The sequence below is a fragment of the Corylus avellana genome, chromosome ca6 (genome assembly GCF_901000735.1).
Source record: "Corylus avellana chromosome ca6, CavTom2PMs-1.0".
NCBI classification, from domain to species: domain Eukaryota; kingdom Viridiplantae; phylum Streptophyta; class Magnoliopsida; order Fagales; family Betulaceae; genus Corylus; species Corylus avellana.
Genome location: NC_081546.1, coordinates 4,637,219 through 4,658,223, shown reverse-complemented (window position 1 = coordinate 4,658,223; position 21,005 = coordinate 4,637,219). Strand labels below are relative to the sequence as shown.

The following is a 21,005-nucleotide window of genomic DNA, read 5'->3' as shown; positions in this document are numbered from 1 at the left end:
GGTGCTCATTTTCAACAACTTCCATGCAAACCGAATGTGCCAAATCCTAACCTAACAAACTCCCCCTTTTGGCCATTCGGGGACAAAAATAATTTGTACAAGAAAATGACACATCAGAAAATAAAAAAAAAATCAACTCCCCCTTTTTGTCACAGAAGGACAAAAGTTCTCCATGGTTCTTGAAATACTCACAAAATTCATCAAAGCATATGTGGAACATGAATAAACAATGACCAATAATATAACAGATTTGAATAGAATATAATCATGAATAGCTCACCAAATCTGTTAGAAAACCAAAGAAATATCACTTATAGAAACAAATATCACTTATAGATGCAACAAGTATATCAAAATCAAAATCATCTGTGGTGTTCTATCTATAGTGCTATGAATGCATAATGAGTGAAATGCAAGATCATGAAAAAAAAATTTCTCCCCCTCAAACTGAAACTACAAACAATCAAATTCTAGAATTTGATTTGAAATCAAATCTGAAAAGAATGAAGAAAGAAAACATACCTTGAAGGATTGAATCTTGATCCTTTAAGTTGAAAAGATGGAATCACAGAGAAAGAGAAAAAAATAACACACAAAAAAAAAGTAGGGAAGACATGCGTCGGCCGAGAAAGAAAGAGAAAAAAAAAATGTGAAAAAAGAAGGGATTTCAGGTTAAAAAAAACTCGACAATAAACAATAAGCTCCTTTTTTTTTTTTTTTTTTCTTCAGCTTGTTTAGATATCCAATAAATCATGCATGCCCTTATGAATATCTTAACAATCCAAAGTGATCAACAAACTACACTTACACCTTAAATGTACCATATGCATTGACACAACCTTATTCTGTGAATGCAGTCAAGTAGGCAATAATCAGAAATCTAATGTGAATGTGTAGTGTGTGAAAACTCCCATTAAATAAGATTTCATCAGTGGAAAGGAAATCTAGGCAGACATTTTGTAAATGAAAGACAAACAGTCTGATTCAAGCCACAGTAAAACCTTATAATGTTAGGACCTAGATTCTCTCATCCAATACACTTCCCCTTAGACTAATCATTCGCTTTTACCATGTCCTTTAGTAATCATCTATTTTCGCAATGATTTGATCACTGATTATTTCTTTTAGGGACATATAGAAGCAAAACTAAGTCATCTGAGCTTATTTTATGCCCCCTTTTTCTTTTCTTTTTTTATAAGAAAATGTTGGAATTTTTAGGAGCTAGGTTCAATTAACGAGTTGGTCAAGTGGATAGAACTGACACTACCTATCTTCCAAAAAAATGTTTGATCCAAATTCCCAAAACACACAAAAAAATCTAAACCTAATGGGGGTAAATAGTGCACAACTTCGAACATGAGAAAACTGACTCTTTACTCCTTTAACAGTTTTCAGAAGAACAAGGTATATCATAAACATATGGAGCTTGAGATGTGAATTGCAGAAATATTTACCTCACTCATATGGAAAATATTCATTTGAGCACAAGACATGAGAAACTGATTATCCAACAAATAAAAACAATCCCAAAAATAAAAGAATCAAAGAAAAATAAAGACAAAGCAAACAAAAACAATCAAAAACAAACAAAAATGCCCTAGAACAGCTATAGACAAATATCAATATGTCCAATTTCTAGGCATGTTATGTGCCCACCTAATCTAGGTGAGTCCATTACCACTCCCCCTTAATGGGTGAATGGTATTAATCTTCTTGACCCAAACTTTCTTCACATCAGGGACAACTGTGTGACTCTTATCCAAGACATTTAACGGTGTTACTACGTCTCTCATCATGTTGAATAATTTCTCATAACTATTTCTAGAATGGAAATACTCTCTTTTAGGCTCATGACTGTTAAGCTGAAAATACTTAGGACGAATATGGCCAATCTTATCACAATTATGACACGTAGGAATAAACCTTTGAGAAGGTTGGTTCCTTAACATATGCACACTTCTCGACTTAGAACTAGACATATAGGAATCAGTTAGAGTTCCCTTACCTTTTCCACCTTTTGAAATTTGAGGAGAAATTACCTTATTTTCAGCCGAGCTATCTTCTTTGTTCACTGGTTTCACAAAAATCATCTTTGAAGAAGAAGCAACATTAGTAGATAAAATAGCAGATTTATCGAAACCCAATCCAGTTCTATCAAACGAATGTTTTTGATTATGTAGCATTTGATTTAGCTTTTCACTAGAGAATTTTGTTAAGTGATTCTTTGATTCATTCAGTTCATTCTCTAAGGATTTCACTTTGGCAATCAACATTTGATTTTCAGACATCAAAGTATTATGAGTAGCAAGAGAATCAGTTAAGGTGACAGAAAGTTGATCATTTTCAATATTAACCTCTTTGAGTTTCTTCAATTGCTGCTTATTCAGCTTTTTCAGTTTAGTGCATTCCACAAAGAGATTATTATAAGCATTTTGCAGATCATCTTCTTCTTCCGAATCATTATCGGTCACACTTTGTTTGTCTTGAGAATTGCAATCACTATTCTCATGCTCACTCTCATAACTAACTCCAAATGCTAAGTAATTAACTCCCTGTTCAGCATCGTCCTTATCTGACTCATCACTTTGAGTCACATTAAATGTCTTGCCATTTGACTTTCTCAAGTTAGCACAGTCAACATGAATGTGCCCATGTCCTCCACATTCGTGACACTTGATACCTCTAGGTGACTTTCCTTTTCCAACATTCACAATTCTAGATTTCTCAGAAGATTGTGAATTGCTACTTATAAAATTTCCTTTCTTGGCTCGAAAGAATTTCCTAAACTTCTTAGCAAACATAGCAATTTCTTCCTCATTTCCAGAATCCTTATCAGATGAACCACAAAAGTCAACCTTAACATTTTTTGCCTTAAGAGCAATATTCTTGGTGTTTTTGTGTTTAGGAAGAATTAGCTCAAAAGTCTGAAGTGAACCTACAAGTTCTTCTGCTCTCATTGTGTCTAGGTCTTTGCTCTGTTGTATGGCAGCAATTTGAGGTATAAACCTCTCAGGCAAAGACCTTAAAATTTTCTTCACAACTTTAGCATCATCCATTTTCTTTCCCAAATTAATGGTAGAGTTTCTAATGGCACTAAGCTTTAAATAGAATTCATCAAAAGTTTCATCTTCCTGCATTCTAATCTCCTCAAACTGAGAAACCAACATTTGAATTTTTGAAGTTCTAACAACCTTAGTTCCTTCATGTGTGATTTTTAAAGTTTCCCAAGCTTCCTTAGCTATTTCACATTTAGAAATTCTAGAAAATTCCTCATTTGAAACAGAGATGTAAATAGCATTTATAGCTTTGTCATTCGCAATAGCATTATTCTTTTCCTCTGTTGTCCATTCAGCTATTGCTTTTTCTAGACGTGTCCATCCAGATTCTACAATATGCCAAACATTAATGGATTTAAAATATGCTCTCATACGAATTTTCCAAAGCGTATAATTTGTTCCGTCAAAGACGAGAAGAGAATTAGGAGCAACAGTATGAGACATTTGATATGGAGTTTCGGATCACACTCAGGAAATAAATCCTTCACAGAGTGAACCCGCTCTGATACCAATTGAAAATTCTAAAAACGACACCTATTCAAATGTCTAGGTGATTTACAAAAATTATGTCGAACAATAATTTAACCTAACAGTTAAGAAACAACCAAACTCAGATATGTAAAGAAAATCAAGAACACAGAAATTTGGTTACGAAGAGGAAATCATTTAGAGAACTCTCTAAATGTAAAACCTCTCCGGAGCAGCCAAACCCAGAAAATCAATCCACTATAAGAAGAGTAAGGAATACAAGAAGTATTACAAAACCTTTGCAATTAACTCTTCCTTGCACACGACAAGCGACCCACTTGACTTCTACCGCAGTAGCCCGTTCCAGAACATCTGACACAATTCTTCTATAAGATTTCCTTTCACCGGAACTCCGATTGGCTTCACGTATTTAATCTTTTCTTAAATAAGCTAGAACAATATCTCTCTCTAAGCTCCCTGATTTTGCTCTCCAAAATACGTACTTCTAATAAGCAAAATCGTTTGTTTAAATAGAGATTAAAAAACAAATCGGCAGCCATGTCCGGACATGGCTAATCTGGGTCCAGACATGGCTAGGGTTACATATGCGTAACCTAGTGATGTCCGGACCTCCAACACTTGTGTCCGAACATCTCATAAAAAAAGGGCTTTTTGGAAATTGGGTCCAGACCTGGCTTCTGGCGGTCCGGACAGGCTCTTCAACAGGTATTCTCTGGAAATTGGGTCCGGACCTGCCTTCTAGAATCTGCTTCCTAGACATATTGAGGTGCTCATTTTCAACAACTTATATATATATATATATGTAACTTGATCACATGGTAGAAGTACTCTTGACTTTTCAACTTTTTTGATTTAAAATTTCACATTTTGCTAAGATCATAGGGATCTTGAGAATCCTAGTCAATTGAACTGAGATATATGAATTGATTTCATCAGCCTTTTTATGATGGCGTGTGGATGATGAGGTTGAAGAGGTTGGTGAAACTAAAACTTGATCATCAAACTGATTAATTAACTTGTAACATCCGTTCTCTGCACAAGTCTTTTAATTCATCTTTTATTTTCACTTGAGACATGATAGAATCTATAATATAAAAGCATATTAATGTAAAAGTAATATTAGAAATTAAAAAATATATTTTTATTCTGTAACTATTCCACAATAAAAAAAGTTAGTTGAAAGAATATTATTATGTGATAAAAATGTAATATATATAGCATTACTCTTAATCTTAACATAAACATTAGTCAAGTAAATGAGTATTTTAAACTAGCATTATTATTATTATTATTTTGGTTTGAGTACACTCACACAAATTAATGAAGTAGAAAGCATTCCTAAAACTAGGACTTGGAACAAGGAGGCATATATTTAGGAGGTGGGCGGATGCTTGTTGCATTGGTGCGCCCATTCTTCACTATCAGCACAGTATTCATACCCCAGCTCGCGTGCCTTTCCAAATGACAATGCATAAACCAGACACCTGAAAAAACACATATTTAACGTTAATCACCCTCTTCATTGTAAATCTAAAGTAATTTTCAGCTTAATTAACTTCAACAAAGAGTTTTCCATCTTCGTATTAGGGACAGCATATTAGGAACGACAAATTGTTGTTGCTAATCGGAGGTCATTAGCAACATTAATTTTTGAGTCATTATCATTGATAACGTGATCGTTAAAGACCATTTTTCTTATAGTGTGAATAAAGAACGTACCGGGATTATCAGCGATGAATCTGATTGTAACCCATCCATTCTTAGGAACTCCAACTGTATTAACTTCTGGTGGATCAATGAGATTATAAGACTTGGGATCAGTCTTTTTGTTGAAATTCCCAGAGCCTGTCCCGACCACATAGAAGCTATAACCATGGAGATGCATAGGATGATTCTCTGCTGCCCCAACATTAGTCCCTTGATACACTATCTCAACAGCATCATTGTAATTTACTATCAAGGCCTTCGTCCCTAAGCTTGGATAAATTGTATTGTTCCCCACATCTCCCGTGAAGTTGAAATAATAAGGTGGCTGCGTCGGGAAATTGCCGCTGTAAACCTTGGGAAGATTTCTGTAAAAAGGTTATTAGAGATGCTACAAATTAATGTATTAATTAAATTACTAAATTCACATTTTTTTTTTATTTGCTTAAGTTTTTAAAATAAATGATAATGGTATCACGGTCAAAATCTGTAATGATCTAGAAAAAATTAATGCTTATCACATTTGTACTATCATTCCAAAAAAACTAATCAATTTGAAGCTTTCCTATAATCACTTTATAAAACTCAATTTTATCTAATAAGTGTTGGACAACTTCTCTATCTAGTGTGGGACCCAGGCAGGGGCGAAAAGAACACACATAATTGGAGGACAAGTTTAAAAATCTTTAAAAAACACTGTTATGTATGAAACAAGTTTTTCTTCTGGGCAAAACTAGTACAAGGTTTGGGGGCTTGAGTCCCCCAAGAATTTAAAACACCCATCAAAAAATATATTTTTTATGAGGTAGGATCTCAAAAATTTATTTACACCCCTTCAATTTTATTCTTTATTTTTAGTTTTGTCCTCCTCTAACTCAAAGTTCTGATTCAGTCCCCTCCCTTGAAAGGTCACGTCATGTTGTGTTGACAGTGTTGTAAAACGTTATTAAGTTATTTTAATACCATTTGTAACGATCTACGAAGAAGCATCAATCCCATGTGCACTACTATTACCCTTAAAGAAATTTGGCAGATGCGCCCAGTATTTTTCCTGTGACAATACATTGTCACCATGATTTAAATGGAACAGGGGAGAATATACCTGTAATACGCTTGGAGTATATCAATTGTTGGGGTCTGAAAACTTATATTACTCAAGCTTTCTGATAGCCTGTTACCATCCGGGCCTGAACATGATGCATTGGGGCAGTAAATCTGATTTACAGAAACAGTAATAAAGATACTTCTGGTGATACTTCGCGGCACATTGACAGGGTGAGCTTTGCTTGCTAAGCTCCTCAAGCGCTTTGTAAAGTTTTCTGCAGCAGTTTTGTTATTGTAAGTAGGAAGCGTTGGGAAGGGAATAGATGATGGGGGTTTATAATTGCCATTGTACTGCAGAATGGCCGTTGTGGTGGTGTTGTCAAAGGGAGCAGTGGAGTCGGCAAAAGGAGTTGAAACAATGTAATAGCGGCTGGGAGACTGGTTTGTTGTCACCAAAACATCCATTGTTTGCCCCGGGCTTATCATGAGGTAATCTGCGGTTATTTGTTTGGTGTATGAAGCATCGGTTGCTACCAGTGTGAGCTTGTGCTTTGCAATTCCAAAGAATTGTTCTTCGTTCATTATGGAATTTATTATCCGGAGAAGATAAGTCTTGCCGGCGTCAACCTTCAGACGGTATGTAGTTGCTGCAGCATATATAAGAGAAAAAAATATATATATATATTAATTATCTTCTGATGCAGAATTTATGATCTTTAATTAAGGTTGTCTATTGTTTATACCACTGGAACAATTGTACAGATCTCCTGGTTGGCCGTTAATTGTGAAAGCATCTGAAACGTTTGGGTCGCCACCAGTTGCTAGGGCTTCATCAATTATGGCCATCACATCTCCCTTATACCACTCCCCTGTTGATGATCAGTTTAAATGTTTAAATGCTAAGCAAATTGGAGAAACATTTGGTGAAATGTTTAAATGCATACCAAGAATAATTGTCTCTTCAGCATAAGGCTTAGGAAATGGATAATTGGTATTAGGAGCTGGAGAAATAATAATGGCACCATGGACTGTGGCACGTGTCCAATCACTATGGGCATGCCACCAAAGAGTTCCTTCTTCTGTGGAAAAAATGATCTCTTGAGTGAAGCTTGACTTGGGTGGAATGGGGCACTGTGTGATGTTTTCAGGCCCATCTGACCATGGATTCCTTGGTTGCCTCACCCCATGCCTGTGATTACCAAAGTTTACCTTTAGATTTTAGAAGCCTATGTTTCATATCATCATGGTCTTGTTAATAAGCAATACTTCAAATAACCATCAACGGTGGTGGATTAATGGCTTAATGAAATTTTCAGGTAGTCATGGCATGTACAAGAGTGTGGATTCGAATTTTCGCAACGGAGAATTTTTACATATGTTTTTTAAGTATTAAATTCACTTTTATGATCCTTAAACGCAATCTCAAACAGACCCCTAAGAGCATGTTTAGAATTGTGAGATTGCATTTGAGAAATAGAGCTTTTAAGTTAAAAAAAATACTTTTTGGCAATAGCTTTATTTTTAAGCTTTTGTCCAAAGTGTGTTTTGACCATTTTTAGGCTTTTTAGACAATTAAAAAAGATTTTAATTTTTTTACCAAACGAGTATTTTTTTTTTTTTAAATTGACTTTCTAGGTGTTAAAAGCGTTTTTAGGCCCCCCAAACGCAAATTCCAAACAGACCTTAAGTCTTATTTATAAAAAATGAGTTAAAATATTAATTAAATAATTAAATTTATTATTTTCTATTAAAGTTTACTATTTCCCCTTTGTTAACTCGAATAGTTGGCCCCGGAAAAGTGCCATTCACAGTTAAAATGCTCTTCGTGCTGCACAGCTTGGTGAACTTTGCCTCCTTCAGCTGCCATCACAAACCCCCATGCAAGATGAAAAGCAAGAACAAAAGTTGATATATATATATATATATATAAAACTTAATTGTTCGGTGATGCTTAATTACTAGACAAAACCGAGGATTTCAATATGACTAAAAATAAAAGATAGTTTTCATGTATAATGGAGAGAATTAAGGTACTTACAACGAAGTCATAGTGAAGGACTTTTGCTTGGGCAATACAACGAAGGGAAGCATTGAGAAGTAATATAAGTGCTAGAAACCTTAAGATCTCCATTTTCTCTGTCTAACTAAGAGAGATGCATGTGCCTTTATTTTATCATCTTCTTCTTGGGTTTGACAAGTATTTATAGTGTTCATTACTAGTGTACGAACAAGTTGATTTTTCCAGGAACCCCATTAACTCAATCATGTCCAAATTTTAAACATGTATTACAGAAAAATAATGCTCCAAAATGCGTAGTGCATGAGAAGGTATAAGCTGGGTATATAGCTTTTTGAGAAATGTTAGAAGTCAATAAGTTTTTCATATTTAGTTCATATTCTCTTATAATTAATCATTAAATTTGTAGGGTGATCTATCATTGACTTATATGAGATTTACGTAAGTCTACAAATTCAATTAGATTTGTAGGGTCTACCCTAGCATTTCTCTAGCTTTTTTTTCTCTTTTTTTTGTGGTTTTTTTTTATTTATTTATTTTATTTTAAATATGGGTATATTGCTTGTGTGCTTTGTCATCTCGCAATATGTAGACATGATTGCTAGCTAGTGGTGGAGGAAGGAATCGAGGGGTTAGGGGGGACCCATGGACCATATCTTCCCCAGAAATTTAAAAAACTTCCTTTAAGTCCTCTTCTAAAAATATACCACTTGGTCCTTGCAAATTTCTTTTTTTAAAAAAAGGATTTCCTCTAAAAATATAAATAGCTCTTTTAATCATCTTAGAAAAACTGAAAAATTTTATATAACCCAAAATTTCTCATCTTTTGGGTACTTATGTATAACCCTAAGAGAAATGCTAAGTTTTTTTTTTTAAAAAAAAAAAAAAATTCAAAATTTGGTTCTCAAGTAATCTGTCCCCATCTCATATAATCTCTAGTTTTAGTAAATAATGACATACGGAAATGCCAAAATGATGGTGACACATTATTAGGAATCAAATTTTTAATTTTTTTTTTTTTTTGAAAACTCTAGCAATATTTCTCATAATCCAAAAGGTTTCTCATCCCACTATGTGACTTTCCTGTACTCATCTCTCTTCTCTATCTCTCCAATGTTTTCTCTTTTCTCATTTAGGTTACCATTTTATATTTTCCTTTATTCAATTTCTTTATAAGATGTATTTCCTTCTATAATTAATTTAGGTTTACTTATTCATCACTAATAATTTCTTTAGAGCATTGTAATATAGTTTACACATTCCTTAATATACAAAATGTAGTCCACAAATCATATTATATATTCTTCCGTTTCCTCTCTTTTTGTCTTTTATTCTTTTCTCTTTCATATATTTCTCCACCTGGCCTCTCAAGTAAAAGTCTTCCCTGTGCTCCACCACTGATCAAAGAGCTTAACTAAAGAACCAAAAAGTGATAACATGTTTATAAAAAAATAATGGGGAATCTTCACTAAGGACTCTCAAAAAAGTGATAACATGTTTATAAAAAAAAAAAAGAGAATCTTCACTAAAGACCCCCAAATTTTCATTCGTTTTGAAATATCTCTTTTGAACTTCAAAATTTTTCAATTTAATCCCTTGAACTTTTAATTGCTTTCAATTTGGATCCCTCCGTCAGATTTTAAACGTCACATGACGTTTATACCCCTGACTTTTGTATAAAATTCCAACTTCTAAAACGTTTTTTTATTTTTAAAAAAAAAATAAAAATCAGAGATATTTTGGTCTTTTTTTAAAAAAATTTTAACGGCTAAAATTAACAGAAGGGTCCAAATTGAGAGCAATTGAAAGTTCAAATGACTAAATTAAGAGATTTTGAAGTTCAGAAGGGTATTTCAAAACGGATGAAAGTTTATGGGTCCTTAGTGAAGTTTCCCTAAAAAGAAAAAAAGAAAAGAAAGTGATAACTTGTGCATAATCACTTCCAATCAACTTCTAACCTCAACTTTCACATTTCCTAAGAATAAGCAGCCCAGCTAAGTACTGATATTAGCCAGGACGGAACTAAAATATTTAGTCTCAGGGCAAAATCTTTTTTTAAAAAAAAATTAAGAGGCAAAAATTAATTTTTATAAGTATTTTTTATTTTTTTTTCTTGGGGACAACCCCTTGGCTTGGACCCCCCAAGCCCAAGAACCCTGGTTATTAGTCAATAAAACTTTTAAGACAGAATCTTCATGGGATATAGCATCAAGATTTTTTAGAAATTTTCTTCAAATCTCAAGCATTAGTTCGAAATCAATTGTTGAGATTTTGTCATATTAACCATGATAAGCACGACCTTATAACTTTTAACAACTCAAATCCATATTTTGGAAAGTTATAATTATTGATACCACAAAATCTCCATCTTTGAATTCCAAACTAATAATAGAAATTTGAAGAACCCTAATCAGGGCCGGCCTGATCGGTAGCAAAATGACAAGAAGATATAGATATAGTACTCTAGCACTGAAATTCAATGGTTGGGATTTACTTGGAAGATTAGTTGTTTGGAAGGCATTATTGGTTGGTAATTACTTGGAAGGTACACTTTGGGAACCAGCAAGAATATTTAACAGTACATGATTGAACCCACCTTTTGACTGATTAATCTTCAAAATGGACAAAATGCCCTCCCCAGATTCATCCTGCATAGCCTTCGATGTCGTGTATCAGGGGAAGTGTGGCATGAATAGCGGGTCGATCGATTAACATCATCATATTCAACCATGTGGACCTTTGACATTAACATTTACCAATTGGTCTTCAATTCACAGTTGACATTTATACGTTCTTCATCTGGCTGTTCTTGTATTAATTAATGAAGAGACTGATAATTTTCATGATTCTGGTAAGGGTAGGTATTCCCTTTTGAAGAAAACAAAATCAAAGGTCTGCTTTAATTTGAAGAAGACTTGGACATAAAATATCACATAGATATCTATGTTTATTAACATTTTTTTTTTTCTTTTGTTTTCGGAACAAAACATTAACAAATAATCTAAATCATAGAAAAAAATTATATTTACTTTCACCTGTATGTCAGATTTTGCAATTATTTGTTTAAGATATGATTGAATTGGTTGGAATGTGGGATCAAACACTGTCTTTCCAAGCATTGCACAGACACATGTAATTGATGATGATCCATTATATATTAACTCAGAAACGTGCTCCAACTGTCTTTCTAAGCATTATTGAACAGGCAGATCTAAGTTATGATCCTATACGAGCTCGATATATATATATTACTTGTTTTTTTTTTTTATAGGAAGTGATTACGTGTTTTGGATTACTTGAAAGTTTTGCAAAAACGCGTTCAGTTATATATTCATTATGAGGTTTGCTAATGCATTCCCCCACCATCTTCTCTTTTTAACATCTTGATTTAAAAAATAAAAAAATAAAAAAATCAAAGAGAGAGGAAATGGTGGGGAGATGGGCGGGAGAATGCAATAAAACAATGAGATATGCTCCTTTGCATTCTCTGCACCATCTACTCACCATCTATGTGTCTTAATTTTATTTTATTATTATTATTTTTTTTTGAAAAAGTCAAGATGCACTCACATGAGATGGTGAGTAGATGGTCTTGGGAATGAAGAGAAGCATTCCTCCTATTGATATCTATCTAACTTTCTCTTAGCTTTGAATCTGGTACTAGAAATATGCATGGCAGCAGTTTTTCGGTGCATAATATGCACCATAAAAAAAATTGATATTTTTTGACGTGGCAAACAGTATATAATTTTTGCTACATTAACATTTTTTTACGTGCTATTTTGAATTTTTTGACGCTCCAATTTGGCGCGTCGGAAAAAAAAAAAAAAAAAACAAAACAAAAAAGCCGAAATTTTTAAATTTTTCCCTCTTCTTATTTTTCCTCTACTTTTTTCTTCCTTTTATTCTTTCGTCCTCATTTATTTTTCCCATTCTCTCTCTCTCCTCTAGTTCCCTTCTCTCCACGGCAGATCAAAGAAATTAGGCTGAAGAAGGAGAACAAAAAAAAAAGGAGAAGAGAAGAAGAAAAAGAAAGGGAGAAGAGAAGAAGAAAAGAAGCTGCAGAAGAAAAAAAAAAGGGAGAAGAAAAGAATAAGAGAAGCTGCAGAAGAAAAAGAAAGGGAGAAGAGAAGAAGAAGAGAAGCAGAAGGATAAAAAAAAAAAAGAAGAAGAGAAGAAGAAGATCGAGGAAGAAGACCATGGTGGTGCAGCTGTGTTTCTCAACACAGATCTGCACGGCAGCGTGAGGGAGCTGCCGTGCATAGGATTCCAAAAAAATAATAATAATAATTTAATTTAATAAATTTTTAATTCAAAAAAAAATTCCAAAAAAATTCCAAAAAAAAAAATTTAATTTTCTGACGTGGTAGAAATGCCACGTTAGAAAATTTTCTGACGTGTGAGACAGTAGAACGTCAGAAAATTCTGACGTTCTACCCACTGACACGTCAGAAATTTTTTTTTCCTGTCACCAATGCTTCTGACAATCAACGAGTAAGAAAAAAATTGGTTTTTTGTAATGATGGAAAAATCTACTAACTGCTTAAGAGGTTAACCGCTAACCGCTTTCTAAAAAAACACAAAAAATAAAATAAAAAAATAAAACAATGCTTCTAGATTTTTATGCATTTTTTTAATATTTAAACACAAAAAAAATATCGTTATATATATATATAGCAGTTAGCGATTTTTTCAAATCGTAAAACCACTAATCACACCATCTTAAACGATTAGTAAATTTGTTTAATCGCCTTCAAAAGCAATTAGCGGTTAAAACACCCATTATTTCGACCCTGATAAAAATAAAAGATCTACTAGGTTGAGAAAACATCGGAAAAACATGGGACAAAATACACGTGCCAGCTCCTTGCATGGGTCAGCTTCTTTTTATAAAGCACGTCGATTTTTTCGCGCTAGCATCTCAATCATGATTGCCACGCATGATTGAGACGCTACGCAAGCAATGATGTCATAATTTACTTTCTCATATACAGGGTTTAATTGTTGGCTAAATGATTGAGACGCTACGCAAGCAATGATGTCATAATTTACTTTCTCATATAGAGGGTTTAATTGTTGGCTAAATGATTGAGACGCTACGCAAGCAATCATTGGCGCCACCCTCGGAGCTAACAGAACTCGGAACAACTGAGAAATTTTGGAGATGAAAAGCTGTTGAAGATGGAGAGATAGTTTAGAGGATTGAAGAAATTCAAAGCAGGCCACCTAATTAAATTTTTTATTTTTTAAAAAAAATTAAAAAAATAATATATATATATATATATATATATATATATATATATTCAATTCACATTAATGATCAATAATAAATCTCCATACAAATCTAATGGTTGATCTATTAAAATTTTTTTTTAAAAAAAAAATGAACAAATTATTAACACAAATTATTTCTCTTTTCTTTTATCTTTTACTTAAAATTGCCTATCAACTAAAGTTATTATTTTTTTAAAATTTAAAAATTTAAATTTTGTTAAAGTTGCTTATCAATAAGTTTTAGTTTTGTTTTTGTTTTTGTTTTTTTTTTTTTCTAATAAGTTGAACGAAAAGATACCGACAATATAATAATTGCTTCGCAGCACACATTAAAATAAATATATAAAAGTTGTTTTGCACGAGATAATGTGGTCCCACCTTTGTCACGTTTGAGAGAGAGTTGTGGTTTGTGTTCGAATTGATTTGGGAACTCTTGAGTCTTGAACCAGTGGAGCTTGTAAAAATAGATAAAATCTAACAAAATAAAAAAATATGTATATTATTATTATTATTATTATTATTATTATTATTATTTTATGATATCAAATAAAATACTTTTTTTTTTTTTTATTGAACTTATGCATCTAATGGGAATTATTCTAGTTTAAAAGGTTACAAAAGTGAGAATGAGGTATTTTAAATTAAATGGGTTACGTATAAAAGTGTTAATGTATCACAATATAAAGTTTATTTATTTTTATTAAAATTTCAACCCAATTAATAAAAATTATAAATAAATAAATAAATTTAGGGTTGCCGGAACACACTAGGTGGTGGTTGGACCACCCCTAAGAATCTGAGGGTGACCAATCCACCCCCCAGTAGAGGATCAGCCTTCCCCGAAGGCCGAAGCTAATGAGCCACCCCCCACCCCATCTAATTTGCCACCCCCAAGTAATGGCTAGGGGTGGCCGAACCACCTCCATTAGTTTCGAGGGTGGTCAATCCATGCATTAGGGGATCGACCATGTCCAAATAACCGTTGGGGGTGGCTCAACCACCCCCATTAGTTTCGGGGGTGGCCGATCCACCCTCTGGTGGTGACTCAGCCACCTTTAGACACCTGGGGTGGCTGATCCACCCCTCGGTAGTAGTTTGGCCACCCCTAGGGATGATTCAAAATTGCCTCTAATTTTTTTTAAAAAAAATTAATTTTGTTTTTTTTTTTTAATATTTTAATAATTTTTTTTTTAATTATATGTATTTTTATAATTTTTACTTAATTTTATCAATTACTATTCAAACATAATCTCAACTCTTTTTTCTCCTCCATATTCACACTAAAAAAAAAAAAAAACTCAAAAATGAATTGAGTTCAAAACCAAAAAAATGACTTTCCCAAACAAAGCCTCACGTACGGAGGATCTATTCGGGTACAGTGCATGCAGGCCGCAGGTAATTATAGAACAAGAAGTCAACACAACCCAACCGCATTTCAAAACAACCCAAAGACAATAATATATAAATAAGACAAGAAAATAATGAAGTAGTATACGAAAATTTGGCTGAAGATTCGAAGATGGGGGGTGATCTGTTCTCAAAACTCCTCTTGCTTGCATGTCTGAGTGGCTGTTTCTTTTCCCCGGCTGGGTGTGATGTACATTACTACGACTTTGTTGTAAGTCTCAAACCCATCCACCCTCTTTAATGTTATATATTACAATTCTATTCAAATATTCATTTAATAATCCTTAATTACATGTCACATTATTTAAGTATAGTATAACTTCATGTTTAATTTTAAATAACATGATAATCTATTCACAGAAACTGCCATGGGAATTAAAGAAATGCGTTGCGCTTGCTATGGACAAATATGCAATTCCATTTACAATTTTATAACTTTTTTTTATATCGCTTTTATCTTTTATACACAACACATGGTCATCAAATTAAATAATTTAGTAAAATAAATGCTTGTCAAATTCACAGTGTACGCGTGGGCTCATTTCAAATTGGTTGTGAAAAACAATCCCGTGTGTGAATAGATATATTTTGTGTGCGGTTATTTTATTTCGTTTTGGTTTCCCTTAGTCATCTTTCGTCTCACAGCTACGGGAGAAAAATTTTACGAGGTTGTGTAGCACAAAAAGCATGTTGGTAGTAAATGACAGTTTTCCAGGACCGGTAATACGTGTTCATAAAGGGGATACGGTGTTTGTTAATGTTCGCAATGAAGGATATTATGGTTTAACAATTCACTGGTACTCTCTCTCTCTCTCTCTCTCTCACCTAATATCCATCTATAATTTTATTTTATTTGGTTTAGCATTTTTTATTATATAATTTGAGGTCATAATATATTATAGTTCATTTGTTTTTATATAATTCTCCTTTTCTTCAGTTAGTCTTATTTATTTGAGAAAACTTCACTTTAGACCTACGCAGGTCTGGCCGTGACCCACGCTGGGTCTCGGCCAGAGAACCCCTTTTATATATATATATAATTTGGAATTAAGGGTAAATTTGGAATTTTATAAAAAAAAAAAAATAGGGGTATAAACATCATTGTCTCACTTTTAACGTTTAAAATCTGACAGAGGGGTTCAAATTGGCTACATATGAAAGTTCAGGGATTCAAATTGAGAAGTTTTGAAGTTTGGGGCCTTATCAAATTGCATAGTAATTCAATGGTATAAAATGAAATTTCCCCTATTTCTTTTCTTGATAACAATTATTTTTCTGCATTCGTAGAAACAAAGTTCTTTTCTCCTCATAGAATGGTTATCCTTGTTTTCTCTTAGGCGGCGAGAAAGATCATAATTAGCACATATATAGTTAATTAGCCTTATTTCTATGTTGAAAGTCTTGTAGGTTTAAAATTTTTATTTTTTTCATAAAATATATTGAATTTTTTGAATTAATTAATGATTTTTTTATATGTCCACCAAGATCACTAATAATAAGAGGGCAATATTGTAATAAATTGACCGTACTAATAATATGGTGATAATAATAGTGATAGTAAATTAAGATCATGAAATAATGATACACATCGATAATTAATAAATAAATGCAATATGATGTTCACAGGCATGGAATCAGCCAACCGAGAAATCCATGGTCAGATGGTCCAGAGTATATCACACAATGTCCAATAGAACCAGGTTCAAATTTTACGTACAAAGTCATTCTCAGTACTGAGGAAGGAACTCTTTGGTGGCATGCCCACAGTGACTGGACGAGATCCAGTGTTCATGGTGCCATTGTTATTTATCCCATTGAAGGAACGACTTATCCTTATCCAAAGCCTGATGACGAAGAGATTCTCGTCCTCGGTACGTACATTAAGTTTTATGAATCATTTATATATCTAGCTAGCAAGCATTTGGAATATTTCTTTTATATATGTTTAGTAATTGTCAAATGGTATCTATATATATAGTTTAAAGAACCCTAAAATGCGTCGTGTTGGGTATGTGTCAGATAAGTAGGATTGTGTCAAAAATTGTTAGCCCATATATGTCATGCGTTGGATTGAGTTCGTGTCAAGATAGAATATAAGACTAATTTCATGTTAGGTTTGTGTTAGGTTTTCGACTCTTGTTATAATTTGTCATTCCTACTTAAGGGACACGTGTATATATCAAGAAACTTCCGCTAACCAAATTTAGAAAACTCTATCCTTTTACCATACCACTTCTTATACCACGTACATATATGCATTGTTGTAAATGCAGGATCTTGGTTTCTTGGAGACGTTAACGAGTTAGTTTACGAGGACCTCACCATCGGAGCAGCCACCCCGATGTCAGATTGTTATGTCATCAATGGCCAACCGGGAGACTTATTACCATGCTCTCAAGGTACACAAAATTATAAATTGTTATGAAATCATAGCAATTTGGTTTTTATTTTTCGAATAATTAAGGACCAAAATATTTGGTTTTTGTTACTTGTTACAGAATCAACGTATCGTTGGGTGGTTGATTATGGGAAAACATATCTTGTCCGGATAGTTAATGCAGCCATGAATGCACAACTCTTCTTTGCAATTGCTAACCATAGCCTCACAGTTGTCGGGATGGATGGGAACTACATAAAACCCGTAGTCAGAGATTATTTAATGATTTCCCCCGGACAAACCATGGACGTCTTGGTAACAACAAACCAATCTTTGAGCCACTACTACGTTGCCATAAGACAATATTTTGATGCAATACCACAACTTCAAACATATGATAAAACAAATGCTACAGCAATTCTTATGTACAGTGGCAACTATACAACACCCGAGTATCCTATCTTTCCTTCCAGCCTTCCATCCTACATGGCCATTCCTGCTGCAAACAGATTTTTGGACAGCCTTAGGAGCTTAGCAAGCAAAGATCACCCAGTAAACGTTCCACTAAATATAACTACCAAAATGTATATCACAATTGCTCTGAATGAGTTTCCCTGTCCAAATGCATCATGTTCTGGGGTAGCTGGAAATAAGATGGCTTCAAGCTTAAACAACATAAGTTTTTTAAACCCGAGTACTGATATATTGCTTGCCTATTACAGGTATTTTTCTATTATATATCTTTTTCTTTCCTTCTGTTTGTCTACTTAATTAGAATTTGCTCTAACTAACATTTTATTTCAAAATATGAGCATGCAGGAACTTGAGTGGAGTTTACACTGAGGATTTTCCAAACTGGCCGCCAGTTTTTTATAACTTCACTTAGAGCGTTTTGCCGGACAATACTACAATACCGACGCCGGGGACCAAAGTCAAGATTTTAAACTACAATGAACAAGTGGAAATAACTTTTCAAGATACTAACGTATTGAATGCATCAGCGATTCATCCACTGCACATGCATGGGTATAACTTTTACGTGGTTGGATCAGGTGTTGGCAATTTCAATAATGAGACTGACCCCAAAACCTATAACTTGGTCGATCCACTTGAAGTGAATACTATAGGAGTCCCCAAGGATGGATGGGTTACCATCAGATTCAAAGCAAATAATCCTGGTAATTAAGCTCTTTAACTTTGGGAAAAAAATTAAATTAAGAAAACAAAAGTCAACGATACAAACATTTACACTAAGTACTAACATTGGATGCTTTAATTTATATCAGGCGTATGGTTTTGGCACTGCCATTTTGATCGACATCTTACCTGGGGCATGAGCACTGTAATGATAGTGAAGGATGGCGGCACACCTGAGACGAGTATGCTCCCGCCCCCTCCTAATATGCCCTCCTGTAAAGTACCCAACAAAAGTACTTGGATTGAAGACTTTGGTGATTCTGATGAACAAGTTAATAAGAATTGATATGTTATATGATAATATATGACATGGGATGACAATTATCTATTTTAATTAAGAGTTTTAATTATCTATTTTATCTATTTTTAGTTTTATTATCAGTAGTTTGAATATTATTTATCTATTTTTATGAAATCAACCGTCAATTTATTTTTAATTTTTTAGTTTTATCCCCCCTTGTAATATTCTAGTTTTGCCCATGTCAACAATTATCTCAAAATTCTAATGTGACTGTTGAATTCTATAACATCAGCTTCATTGATGAACTCTTGTACCTTGCTCATCAATTCCTATAGATTTGCTCGGTGGTTTCCGCGCCATCTTCTTCATCACCGGCTCTTTGGTCAAGAGTCCATGATAAATCGCCGAGTATATCAGGTCATCTGAGGGTTCTTCAATTTCTGTCTTCTCTAGGTTGAACCGAGTTATGAATTGCTTCAAGGTTTCATCACTGCGCTGCTTCAGAGTCGGCAAATAGGATGGTGGTTTCTTCCGGATCCATGAAGTCATAAATTGAGTTAAGAATACCCGGCCTAGATCCTCAAATTTGTCGATTGAGCCCGGGGGTAGCTTCATGACCCAGTTTCGAGCACTTCCTGATAAAGTGAGGGGGAAGGCCCTACAAGCCACCTCGTCTGGGATGCCAAGGAGGCGCACATGTGACCTAAAATCTTCCAGGTGTTCAACTGGATCTCTGACACCCTTGTAACTCATCATAGGAGGGGCCTTGAATTTTTTAGGTAACCGGTATTCCTCCACCCGCGGAGAAAAAGGTGAACCGATTCCCTGCAACATCTTCTCCTTGAAGGTGTCCTTCCCTTTATTCTTCCGCTCCATCTCCAGGTTGGTGAACCTCTTGTCAAACTCTGTCATCCTCCTGTTAAGTTCGTCATCTCTATCTTGGGTACTACCGATTTTGCTATCATCCACCCAGTTTTCCTCCTTTTGGCTTGCATGCTGCTTGAAGTTGTCTTCTTGGTGTCCCCCTCTTGGTTGATTATGAGTGCTAACATGGCTGTTGTGCTCTTCTTCGTCCCGCCTACCACGAGGTTCCTCGCGATGAGACTGCTCTGATACTCGTAGACGGAGTTCTGCGTTTTGCCGTGTCAGGGCTTCGATTTGCGTTGCCATTGCCGCAAAGCGTTCAGCATCTCCCCTTTCCAATTGACGGGGAGGTATTTTGTGTTGAACCAGTCCCTGCTGAACTATGGGATCAATAGGGTTGATGCTGATAACTGGATCTATCGGGTCAATCTGGCCGGCGTGATTGACCAATTTCGAATTAGGCTGGATCAATGGACCAACATGGTTGGCTATTTCCGTTCGCGACTGTCGGATTGCAGCGCTTCCCGAGCTCGTTGTGACCACCATGGCGGAATTTTTTCTTCCTTTTTGCTTTTTGCTTTTTTCCTTATCCGGGATAGAGTATCCCGGAACGTAATAATTTGGAATAAGAATTACCTTATTCTCACAACCAATCAAAACCAAATTTGAAATTTAAACCAGAATAGCCTATTCCTAAACTAGAATAGGAATATAAGTTTAAATCGGGATAACCTATTCTTAAACCAAAATAGGAATACAAACTTAAATTAGGATAACCTATTCTTAAATCAGAACAGAAATATAAATTGAATAAGAAAAACTTATTGTCAAATGCCAATTTTCTTCTCCAAATTCCTCCAACGTACAGCCCTTCACGTGCTATTATATTTTCTTTTATTTCTTTTTTCTTTCTTCTTTTCTCTTTTTCTTTCTTCTACGAGCAGTAGCCGAATGTGTGCAGATCCGGCGGTGCGTGCAGGTCCGGTGCTCAGGCAGTGCTGCACAGTGGCGGAGCCACGTTGCCCCTTGCCAAGGATTTTAATTTTTAATTTTTTTTTTTTGGTTTTAACCCACGGCACCCTTCAAATAAAATAAAAAAAGAAAAAAAAAATTTTACAAAAAATTCTATTTTTTTTACCCTCAAAATTCTTTTTTGTTTTAACTCACGGCACCTTCAAAAAATTGTTTTAACCCACGGCACCCTCAAAAAATTCTAGACAATTTTTATTTATTTATTTTTTATTTTTTGTATTTTTATCTTTTTTTTTATAATGTCGACATGTTACATTTTTAATATATCAATTTAAGTACATATTTATGAACTTTTATAGATAT

The 21,005-nt window shown here is 34.2% G+C and overlaps 2 pseudogenes; one reads left to right on the top strand and one right to left on the bottom strand.

Moving 5' to 3' along the window:
- The window catches only part of LOC132184029 (laccase-14-like), a 13,860-nt pseudogene extending 2,896 nt beyond the window's left edge, over window positions 1-10,964 (bottom strand).
- A 4,139-nt stretch (window positions 10,965-15,103) lies between these two features.
- On the top strand, window positions 15,104-18,851 carry LOC132184028 (laccase-14-like; annotated as a pseudogene).
- The last annotated feature ends 2,154 nt before the right edge of the window (window positions 18,852-21,005 follow it).